The sequence below is a fragment of the Amyelois transitella genome, chromosome 29 (assembly GCF_032362555.1).
Source record: "Amyelois transitella isolate CPQ chromosome 29, ilAmyTran1.1, whole genome shotgun sequence".
Lineage (NCBI taxonomy): Eukaryota > Metazoa > Arthropoda > Insecta > Lepidoptera > Pyralidae > Amyelois > Amyelois transitella.
In genome coordinates this window covers 2,744,936-2,755,348 of record NC_083532.1, presented here as the reverse complement: position 1 = coordinate 2,755,348, position 10,413 = coordinate 2,744,936, and the positions used below count along the sequence as shown (strand labels likewise).

Here is a 10,413-nt window from a genome sequence, read left to right as displayed (position 1 = left end):
TAAAGATAACTAAGCATTTATTTAAAATTTTCTTATACTTTAAAACTATGTGAATGTTATTTTAAAAAGATCCTAATTTTAAAACTATTTATCATAAATCTAGATTTTCTTGACCATGGGAATTTTCTCAATTTTAGGTTTGGTTACCTAGGTGTTCAAATTCCACATTTATTCTATCCGTAACCCAAATTTCATCGAAATCTGTTAAATAATTCATATTGGACGTAATTATATTAGTCACTTTTTATAGATAAGTATGTAGTATAATTAAACGAAATATATTGAAATAATCACGATCCTAAATTAGGATCACGCAGGCTATGTGGCCGTTTTTATTCTATGATACTTTAGCATTTAGGATTATTTATTTTAATCTATTTTCTTAAATTAAATCTTGTTTTTTTATGTCAAATAAATTGATTTTTTTTTTAAATGTTGTATTTTTATTTCCCCTGCCGCTTGTGTCTTCACTTTTAAGGGACTTATAGCAGAACGTAGCTTTTAAGTCTTTTTAAAACTAATTAATAGTGTTTACCCCGTAAGGAATGAAGACGTGATATTGTGTAATAAGTAAAACATATAAAACACATAATAAAACTGAAGAACAAAAAAATTTGTACATTGGATATTATTATTTATATCTCAGTGGAATATACTGAGTTTTTGATACATAATAATATAAAGTTTATTTACGATAACGCCATCTATCGCAAACGCTCTGAATTACAAAGTAAAATGAGCATTTTTTACAAAGTATACGAAATAAATTGACCAAAAATTATAGATGGCGTGACTTTGTGTTAGTAAATAAGAAATAACAAAAGTAAATTAATCATAGGCTTTCCACCGTAAAATATAAAATAACAAACATACATATTTATAAGTCACGTCTGTGTCCCTTACGAGATAGATAGAGCTAAAAGTCTCAAAAATTTTGATAAGCCATGTTCAGCTGTATGGCTTCATGATGAAATCGACATTCAAATAGTGACAGGTTTCTAGCCCATCGCCTATAAGAGGAATCTCAAGTTTATCCCTTAGTCGTTTTACGATGGAGTGTTTCTATTCTAAAGTACTGGAGACCACATAGCAGTAACATTTTAAAATGTAGTGTAACCATTACAAATTTTATTAAGTTTAACATTCTGGGCACCTGTTTTACTTAAGCAAACTTTTCATCTTTTTATTTCAATATCACATCCACCATTCTCATTTTTATTCATTTGGCAGGTTAATTTTGGTTTTTAACTAAGATTATTCTATAGTATCCTGGATAAAAAAAATAAGAATTCACTATGACGCGTTGATGTCTTTTGTTTCTGAGCTATAAAGATTGGGCTATAAAACGTAGTACGCTCGAGTGAGAAGCCTACAATGCAAGTTTCTAATTAGGCCTAGTTCAATTATTTATTTCTTTTTTTTATAATTAGACTAGCTGTGTCCGCGATTTCGTCCGCATGAAATAGTTATTTTGGGCATCATTGAAACTCTCAAGGATGAATAATTTTCCCCGTTTTTTTACACATTTTCCATTATTTCTTGGCGCCGAATAGTTACAGCGTGATGTTATATAGCCTCAAGCGTTCCCTAATAAATGGTCTATTCAACATAAAAGTAATTTTTCAATTCGAACCGTAGTAAAGTAAAGTAGTTCCTGAGATTAGCGCGTTCAAACAAACAAAGAAACTCTTCAGCTTCATAATATTAGTATAGATTATTTTTAAATACAAAACTGGGTCATTCGTTTACTGGTTAAAAATCCGGGCTACATATTATGTTTGTTAATACATTGTTAAAATGAAAATAAATCATTAAGCTTTACATCTGAACGTGGCCTTTTTGCGACTGTTGGCTCTGTCCACCTCGCAAGGGATATAAACGAGACTATATTTGTGTTTTCGTAAAAATTAATACACAGATAAAAGCTACAGAATTTTTATCATTTCTTACAAAATAACATAAAATTTAAACTGCCTTTGTAAATTCTTTTAGGTTTATTCATAAATTGAATCTTATTATTATTACACATAAGGTCTAAAATATAATTATGATGTTATTCCTTTTAAAGAAATTTAACGTAATTCTTCGAAACAATAAAATGTGCAGTAAAATTGAAGGATTCTTGTAACTCGTAAATATTACTTAACGCGGTAACATTGCGTGTTATAACGTAATACTTAGCGAGAGTTATATACTATAACTAACTTTTGCCCGGACCTGCGCTCCCGTGGAAATTCCCAGAAACAGAAGAAACTTATCTCTTATTTATTTTTCAATATTTAACTTATTTATTACATATTTATGTTGAATTGATTAGGTTAAAGAAGCCTGTATCGAGTAATTAACTTAGCTTATATAAAATTTTATCATAATCGGTTTAGCTGTGAAAGCGTCACAGAGAGATCCACAGACTTCTGCTTTATAAACAAACACCACGTCTTTTTCCCTGACAGCGTAAACAGTGCCAACAGTCTTGAAAAATCTGAATAGCTACGTTCAGCTGTATGGCTCAGTGATGGAATTGAGATTCAAATAGTACCTAACTGGTTCAAAAATTATGATAATCCTCAAAACTAATTTGATAAAAGCCATTAAATGCAGCTGCCTCAGATATTATTAGGTAGAGTTACCCAATACCCAATAAATAATAATTTGTTCAGATCATATCTGCTTAAAACTGAGAGCCTTTAGCTCATCAATACAGTTACACAAACAAGTTTTAAATATCCTTCTGACATCATCTCCCATCTTACATTGAAGGCTTAAGAACATTTTTCCTTCAAACAACTTTAAACATACAACCTTTTGAGTCCGTAGGCTTGCGTCTGCGCAACCAGTCAGTACAACTTCCGAAGCTAAGCGCGCGGCCGCCATGCGAGCCGAAACGAACAAAAACGAACACGAAATTCCAAATTTAAATTAAAAACTATTCCAAAAACAAGATAAATAAATTTAAAAATCACATGCGACTAGCGAAGCATATTTTTTTCATTAGTTTTAATTTTAAAACTAAATCGAATTCATTTTTTAAAAGCATACGGCCAGTCCAAGGATGTGAACAGTTTTTAATTTGTTTGGACCAAAGGAATGTGGTTTTAATGTGAATGCAAATAAGGACGAGTGTTGTGTGTGGGCGGAGATCTTGATGTTAGAGGTGACAACCTTTGTGTAGTGGTCAGTTTTGGATTTAAAAATAGGAATTTTATAAGGTAAGTTTTGTTATTTGTAAAGCTTGGAAAGAATAATTAGGCTTTTATTTGTACTGCTTATCTACTATAGCCCTTTTATTTTCTCGTTTATAATTTTTTACATACACGTTTAAAAATGTTATGGTTTGCTTAAAATTAACAGTACGCCTGAATTGTCTTTTTAGTATAAAGTAAAGTTAGACAATCGAATCAATAACTATTTATAATTTTTGACTCACACAAAACTCGTCTACTGCGCCCTTTAAAAGCAATCGGAAACAAAATATCCGGTTCGAAGGATCATTTTTTGTCATTAATGATAATTTGGCAGCTGTTATCCAAATATATATCGATACTAAACCCTAAAAATTTCAAAGTACAATGTCGTTAACGCATAAAAGATATAGCCTATACTTATTCGAATTTGTGTCTATTCCGTACATTGCAAGAGACGTGAGTGGTTAGTATGTTAATTTATGCTCTCAGACATACTATGTTGCAACCAGATGAGATTGATTCATTTTGCCATTACATCATACTTGCAAAACCTATCTATGGGATATATGCTATCATTCTGTGGAAGATTGATAGCCGTGTGGTTCCCGGCACTAGAGTATAAGAGCACTTCAATTCTTTCCCATAGATAATAAATAAAATATACAGAACAAATTACACAGATTTAGTTAGTTGAAGGATGTAGTAAAAGACGACAAAGGAAATAAACAACATTCATTTATCTAATCAGGTTCCCGGCATTTTATAATAGGAACACTCCATAACTTTCCCTAGTATGTCATACTCGTAAAAGGCGACTAAGGGAAAGGCTAATAAAATTGGGATTATTCTCGTACGCGATGGACTAGCAACCTGTCACTATTTTAATCTCCATTCCATTGTTTTTGCCATATAACTGAACGTGGCCTTTCAGTGTTTTCAAGACTGTTGGCTCTGTCTACCCCGCAAGATAATTATATGTATGATAGCTACTTCTTCATTCTATCGTGTTAATAGCTTCAAACAGCCCAAAACACACATTTTACTACATCCATGGGAAATAGATCGTGGAGATTCTGTTTTTATATTGGTGCTGAGAACCACACGGCACATCTACGTTCACGTTAATCTGATCTTTATTGCTTAAGTATGTAGTATGAAGTATGCAGAGATCGTGGCAAGTGGAAAGAGGTAGTCTCTGCCTACCCCTCCGGGAAAGAGGCGTGATTTATGTATGTATGTATGTATATATGTATGTATGTATGTATTGCTTAAGATGGTTCATTATAGGTACCTACTGATATTTGCAAAGTGTTATGTGTGACTTCAAAACATGTTACGTCATTAAATGAATTATCTTTTATTTCATTGTAGAAAACCTTCATAAATATCGTTTCAAGTAATCAATTGAGATGTTTCTGATAAGGAAAATAATAACACGAAAGAACAATGGTGATTTGCTATTGAATTGTTGGTTTAATCTTACATCTTTTAACATACATAGGTACATATAATCGCGTCTTTATCCATTACGGGGTAGACAGACCCAACAGTCTCACAAAGCCTGAAAGGCCACGTTCATGTGATGAAAAAGAAAATTGACTTTACATCTTTTAACAATTCTTTAATAATTTGTCATTTTCAAATCGTTGGCAGTAGTAAATTTCGACTTGTAAGCTGTAAGTAACTAAAAATCTAGTAAAAGTCCAGTTCATAGCGTCGGTGGTAAAACGGTTAAAATGTCCGACCGAAAAATCTTTAGCAAGGTTCAAATCATACCGCGGTCCAGTACAATGGCTTCCTAACCGATACTCTGTAACCATTCTCATAACTTGGCGAAAAAAAAAATATGGAAACCTGCTCATTTAGGTTATTGCATATGATGATGAGTGCCGTGTGGTTCCCGGCACTAATACAAAAAAGAATAGGACCACTACATCTTTTTCTCATTGATGTCGTAAAAGGCGACTAAGGGATAGGCTTACAAACTTGGGATTCTTTTTTAGGCGTTGGGCTAGCAACCTGTCGCTATTTGAATCTCAATTCTATCTTAAAGCCAAATAGCTGAACGTGGCCCATCAGTCTTTACAAGACTGTTGGCTCTGTTTACCCCGCAAGGGATACATTATATGTGCCTTTTATGCGCATACGCATTTAAACCGGGCACGTCATCGATTCGATTTACACATTTAAAGGGGTTAAATTATATTTAATATGCCTTTAGTATGCATATCTGTTTTGAAAATTTCGCAACAAACCCTTTATTTCATTAAATTATTCAGAGTCAAGTTCCGGCTAGCGTGACGTCACTGGCGGTGGGCGACAACCTTGACTCGTGTCTCCCACACTGCGCGGGCGCAACTAACACGCTCCAATGGTTTTGTTAGCACCTGCCGTTGTTCAAGCTGATGTTTTAAAGGGAACTTTTTGGGCTTTTTTAAGGGAAAATAATACTTATAGGTTAATACGTCTTTCTATAAAAAGGAAAAAATAAACTACGTTATAAGTGTAAAGGCAAATTATAATATTACTTTAGTAAATAATATTTTTCAAAGCGTGTTAAAAAGAACTTAAGTCAATAATATTTAAACAAACGAAGCAATCCCAAGGTAAGTGAACTTCCTTCTATGAATCATTGTATTCCGTATACAGTATTATATGGATTTAATTGTACCCAAATTTTGGGTATCTAGTGATTGGCTTTGATTGGCTTTATATGGGGATCCGGTTATTATAAAATTATTTAATTTTATGGTTGTTATTTTTGGTATGAAATGCGTGCCAGCTGCGTTCTTATCGTGCAGATTAATCAAGGAAAATACTAATAAATTTGGAATTCTTCTTAGAGGCGCTGAGCTAACAACCTGTCACTATTTGAATCTCAATTCTATCACTAAGCCAAACAACTGAACGTGGCCTATTACTCTTTTCAGGACTGTTAGCTTTGTGTACCCCGTAGGGGGTATAGAAGTGAATATCTATGTATAAAAATGCAAAGAGAAAGGATTCTTAACTAAGGTTTTATCTTTTAGGAGATGGATTGGCTACCATGTAAATGAATCTCAATCCCGTTAAGCTATTCAGCTGAACGTGGCCTTTTGGTCTTTTCGAAGACTAGACTTTAGTTTTTTTCTCTTTCTACTCTGTAGGTAAGACGGGATGTATGTAATGTAGTAATTAGACATTATAAATGAAAGGAAAGGTGTGGTCACACTGTCACAAATGTTACAATGTCCCGGCCTGCGGTCGATCGTCCATCGCATCGCGACTAACGAGACTTATACGTATACGGCTAATGACTGACCGTGAAGATTGGAGCATGAATTCAATGGAGAGTGCATTACTTTGTTTTTACTCATAAATATATTACTTAGATCCTATGATTGAAAAGAGTGACGGCTTTTTTTAAATTACGTTCTTTAGTTTGAATGCTAAACGATGCTTTTACAGTGAAACATTCATTGTAATAAAATTTGCACACTGAGGCGACTGGATAGAGATTATAGAGTCAATGAACTCAAATTGAAGATGCAAAAGTCTTGATTAAATAGAGAAAAAAATCTCTTAATGAATTAAGGGTTACATTCTAACAGCCTGTGCTTGGTAAAATGTTGCCCCTTTTAGACAAAAATCTCGAGCCATGCATAACAGTGAGCACTCCAGTTGTTATTTTCTCCGTGCCGAGAACCAAGGTCGTTAAACTCGTGAAAATGGACTTTGTTTTGTCGAAAGATTTACTATCTCTGCAAATTGTATTTACCTTAATCTAGTCAAAAAGTAATTTGGTAATATATAGTATACTTATGGGTATATGACATTCCTTTTTTTGTCTATTTTCATAATATTAAGATCAAAGCTGTTTGGAGTGTAAGTTGTATTATTAGTAAACCTATCTGATATGATATATACCTAACTTAAGAAAAAAATATTAATACTCATGAATTTATTAACTAATTAAGATAAGTTATACTAATGTCGTGGAATTTGGCGGGAAAAACGCAAAATTTTCAAAACGGATTGTTGATGCCGTAATGTTTATAATAGACGCTTCTAATACGCTTGTATGATTTGTATAACTGATTATATTATGGTATAGGTTCCCTTGCTCGGGACCTCGGGTAAAACCTGACTTACCTACCTGGATTGTGGTTATAGGCGCACCTCGGGCTCCTCTCTATAATGGTTAGAACTCAGCCGGGACTAACGTTAGAAGGATAAAGTACTTATAACTAGCCTGGGATCAGGTCATATTTTGCAAGAACTAACAGAAGATATAGGTATTCCAATCTGTTTCGAAGTAAGCCTTGGCCCATTAAGTATCGCAGGATTACCAGTACATGTTACCTACTTGTTGCTTACACAAGCTCCCCATATACGTGGTTCAGACAAGGCTGGCTCAGTCTGTGGGCAAGGTACAAAATATTGAGGTTACAGATATAAAGAGAGTATTGCACCTTACATACATACATACATATGGTCACGTCTATATCTCTTGCGGGGTAGACAGAGCCAACAGACTTGAAAAGACTGATAAGCCACGTTCAGCTGTTTAGCGTGATGATAGAATTGAGATGACAGGTTGTTAGCCCATCGCCTAATAGAAGAATCCTGTTTATAAGACTATCCCTTAGTCACCTTTTACGACATCCATGGGTAAGAGATGGAGTTGCAACTTAAAGATAATTTTTTTAATAATAATATTTGCAGTACAGAATGCCTTATCGCAAATGCAATCTCTTCTAGGATACATATCTTAGGCTTGGAAAATATTAAATAAAAATAATAAAAGGTTACCGAGACATATTTGCTGATGACTTGAGGAAAACATACTACTTAGTTTTAGAACTTAAAGGATGTGATTATTATAATTTTAGACTTGATATTTACGAAATTCTTTTATTGTATTAAAAATTGACACAAAAAAAAACAATTTTTGTTAAATATGTCCTCTATTTATTTTTTTACGAGTATTATTATTAATCAGATAAGAACTGAATTTTCATTGTGTTTTTTTTATAAGGTTACAGAAACTGCATACCAAATTATATTCACCATTGATACAGTTGATAAATAAATACATATATAACGTGTATTTTTCTACATGATCGTTATTTTGTGTTTGGCATGGAATCGAAGCCACTTGTAGCAAGGGCGGGCGAAGGCGGTTTGCGTAATCCTACGTGATGTTTGTATGAAGAAGATTTACACAAACACACACAGCTTACGACCTGAGATTTTGTAGGTACACTTGCTGCAACACTTGTTTGTCGTCAATGGACTAGAACTAGACCAAAAAACTCTATACTATTTATTGTTTTCAAACGAAACTACTAAAGTTTTTCAAAAGTTCTTGATATTAAATGTTATTTTGGAATGATATATTTTTTTCAAATTTCAATTGACTTATCAAGTAAAACTTCAGTATAAAGGTTAATGATAAAAAATAGTTCTAAACATACAAATTTTTATTACAATATTTTAATTAAAAAAAAATTACCAGGTCTAAGTAAGAAAAATTCTTAGTTAGTTGTGACTACTATGCGTCTCTATACTAAGCTTTATTAAATCAAACATACGTAATGTCAGTAATAAAAAAAAAACAAAAATAAATTACTACTTACATAATACCTGTTTATAAATTATAACAATAAGCCCTACCTTTCGGGAATGAAGCGTGATTCAATGTATGTACCATAAGCAATATAAAAATTTGAATTTATGGTTAAGTACCTAATAAGAAATTTTAAAAATAAAAAGAAATTAAATGGCTTAGAAATAATCAGTTTCATTTTATAAAATGCATTTAAATTAAGGAGAAGGCATATTAATTTCTTGTCACACGCTCACCTAACATGGCCGAGACTACCTTATACGTAGCGCTGTTAATTATGAGAAGTTTGCTCAATGATTGCGGTGTTTTAAAACCAGATAGAATCAGATTTATAATGTCATTAAATCCTTTTTTGATCTCGATTAGACATTCCGTATCTCGCAATATTGCTTTTTTTTGTTAAATTCGACCATAAACTAATCTGAATTTAACTTTTTATGAGATCGCAATTTTTGTTATCATCGTCTATAATATCTCTATAACATAAACCCTTAAGATGTGATCGAAGTAAGTTTGAGACTTGTGTTACGAGATACTAACTCAACTATACTATATTTTATAATAAATACTTATATACTCGTAGATAAATATCCAAGACCCAGGCCAATCAGAAAAAGTTCTTTTCTCATCATGCGGGTTCAATCCACCGGGATTCGAACCCGGGACCTCCGGTGTCACAGACAAGTTCACTACCGCTGCGCCACAGAGGCCGTCAAAATAAAGCCGAATCGATTCTAATTCGTATTACAACATATATATGTTTTAGCTTTATTAAAAGCCGTAGGCGTAGATAGCCTCCATCTTCCTTATAAAATCAAATTTCTCAACAAACATACATACATTTCAATTATTTGAAGTTTGTTTTCCAAGAAAACATTTGTTGAAATTGTTACGAAAAAATATATTTTTAGGTTGGTGTGATTGTTTTCAAGTTATATTGCCTGGGTCATAGGTGTTTATCTAATATAATTATTTATTACAAAATATACTATCGTTGAGTTAGTATCTTGTAACACAAGTCCTGAACTCACCTCGAGGCTTACTCAATCAGGTATCAATAAATCAATCAATATACTAATACTATAAAGCTGAAGAGTTAGTTTGTTTGTTTGAACGTGCTAATCTCAGGAATTACTAGTTCGAATTGAAAAATTCTTTTTGCGTTGAATAGACCATTTTCTCGAGGAAGGCTTTATAGCAAAAAGGCTATATAACATCTCGCTGCAACTATTATGAGCTAAGAAATAATAGAATAAGTGAAAAAACGTGGAAAATTATTCATCCTTGAGGGCTTCAATGTTGCCCAAAATAACTATTCCACGCGGACGAAGTCGCGGGCACAGCTAGTTCACTATAACACTCATCTTTTACATATATAAATATAGTAACATCTATATCCGTTACGGAGTAGACCGCACCAACAGTCTCGCAAAGACTGGAAGTTCAAGTTTAGCAGCATTGCATAATGATGAAATTGAGATTCAAATAATGACAGATTTCTTACCCTAAAAGAAGAATCATCACACACCACTTTTTAACGTGGGTTAATAGTATTATTACATACAATGACATCACTTCATACATATTCAAATACATTCACATAATATACAAATTGAGAAC

The 10,413-nt window shown here is 32.9% G+C and overlaps 1 protein-coding gene across 1 annotated transcript in view; it reads left to right on the top strand.

Moving 5' to 3' along the window:
- The first annotated feature begins 2,814 nt into the window (after positions 1 to 2,814).
- Positions 2,815 to 10,413, top strand: part of LOC106129482 (uncharacterized) — a 43,093-nt gene continuing 35,494 nt past the window's right edge. The window contains exon 1 of the mRNA XM_013328051.2: positions 2,815 to 3,209. The gene's annotated coding sequence lies outside the window, so the exon portion shown is untranslated. The remainder of the gene's footprint in view (positions 3,210 to 10,413) is intronic.